Source organism: Brassica napus, chromosome C5 (assembly GCF_020379485.1).
Source record: "Brassica napus cultivar Da-Ae chromosome C5, Da-Ae, whole genome shotgun sequence".
NCBI lineage: Eukaryota > Viridiplantae > Streptophyta > Magnoliopsida > Brassicales > Brassicaceae > Brassica > Brassica napus.
Genome location: NC_063448.1, coordinates 27,761,381 through 27,763,291, shown reverse-complemented (window position 1 = coordinate 27,763,291; position 1,911 = coordinate 27,761,381). Strand labels below are relative to the sequence as shown.

General features: G+C 44.7%; 1 non-coding gene across 1 annotated transcript; it reads left to right on the top strand.

Annotated features, from left to right (window-relative positions):
• Nucleotides 1-890: 890 nt before the first annotated feature.
• On the top strand, nucleotides 891-997 carry LOC125588058. The gene has a single exon (XR_007324454.1). It is a non-coding gene; the product is annotated as a small nucleolar RNA R71 (small nucleolar RNA).
• The last annotated feature ends 914 nt before the right edge of the window (nucleotides 998-1,911 follow it).

The following is a 1,911-nucleotide window of genomic DNA, read 5'->3' as shown; positions in this document are numbered from 1 at the left end:
TGATGGCAACCCCCTCACTTTGTTTCTCAGCATCCTTGGTGAGAGCTCTCTGAGGTAACTCCTTACCACTCCTGAGAGTGATAGCTTTCATGGTTTCCTTGGGGTTTTGCTCAGACTTTCCAGGTAGAGAACCTTGTTGGCGATTTTGTTGAGTGTTCATGGCAGCAAACTGGTTCTCCAAAGCTCTGAACTTGTTGTTGAGCTCATTGTAGCTCCCATCAATCTTTGAGTGAAGATTCTTCAACTCATAGCCAACATGCTTCTCACTTCTTGTTTGAGATTCCAGGATTTGTTTCAGTAGAGCATCAGTGCTGCTGACTTGAGGGGTGGAGGTAGAGGGATTAGATTGTTGTTGGGAAGAATTGTTGCCTTTGTTGTTGAAACCAGGAGGAGGGTTTTGCTGTGGTTGATAGCTGCCTTGCTGATTGTTTCGAGGCTGGTAACCACTCTGTTGGTTGTTGGAATAGGATTTCTGTTGGTAGTTGTTGTACTGAAAGTTGGGCTCTTTCTTGTACCAGCTACCATTGTTGTTGATGAAACACAGCTCTTCCTGACCTTCCAAACCTTCAACTTCATGGACAACAGCTGGTGTCTCTTGGGTTGGGTTGCCAACAAAGTGCAGCTGCTCTTGGGTAGCTTTATCAGCAAGGAGGATGTCTATCTTATCTTGTAGAGCTTTCAACTCCTTCCTCGTTTGCTTATCATCAGATCTACTGCCTCTGTCGTGGTCTCCACTGTAGACTGCATCACTCTTAACCATGTTGTCAACCAGCTCCTCTGCATCCTCCTCAGTTCTCCCCAAGAAGAATCCATTACTAGCTGTATCCAGTCTGGCCCTGTACTTAGGAAGAGCACCACGGTAGAATGTGCTCAGCAAGCTCTCTTTAGAGAAACCATGGTGTGGGCATTGAGCTTGGTACCCCTTGAATCTTTCCCAGGCTTCACTGAAACCTTCCAAGCCCTTCTGTTGAAAGCTGGAGATCTCGTTTCTCAGCTTAGCAGTTCTTGAAGTAGAGAAGAACTTCTCCAAGAATGCTTTCTTGCAGTCATCCCAAGTGGTGATGGAGTCGCTTGGTAGAGACTTCTCCCACTGACGTGCTTTATCCCCTAAAGAGAAAGGGAATAGCTTGAGCTTTAAGGCATCTTCGGAGACACCATTGGTTTTTGACAACCCACAGTAGCTGTCGAACCTGTCCAAGTGATCAAATGGATCCTCTAGAGCCAAGCCATGATACTTGTTGTTCTCGATCACGTTGAGGAGTCCTGACTTGATCTCAAAGTTGTTGGCTGCCACAGCGGGTGCTCGGATTCCCAATCGATGACCATGAATGTTTGGACGGTCGTAAGTGCCAATGGGCCGAGCTGCTCGCTGTTGGTTAGGTGGACCATTGTTGTTAGCGCCATTGACGCCTGCATCTTCTTGATGAACGTCTCCCATGTCAGTGTTCAGTCTCTGCAATTGAGCCTGATGTTCTTCTTCTCTTCTCTTTCTAGCACACTCTCTCTCTAAAGCTCTGATGTCTGCTGCTCTTGGAACTAGGTTTGATGGACCCCTGCTCCGCAAGTTCATACACCTGTAGATTAAAGGGAGGTGAAGAAGAGTCAGTAACAAAAGAAAATAAAAATGACTTAGTCTCAAGCAATTGACTAAATCTCAATGTTTAAATCTACTCAGAAATTGGCAACGGCGCCAATTTGATGTTAGGAGTTTTCAAGGCTCCTAAGACAAATGCTGTAGTATAAATGATTGTCGAACCAGTTCTGAGAGATATCAAAGCACCGAGAATGCAAGTATCACTTAATCTAAGTGCAACCAATGATTTAGATGGGTTTTTAAACTATGACTAATTAAAAGAAATAACTAAATGATACTTTCTTAACTATTGGAAAAGAGAACTCATGGATATAGGG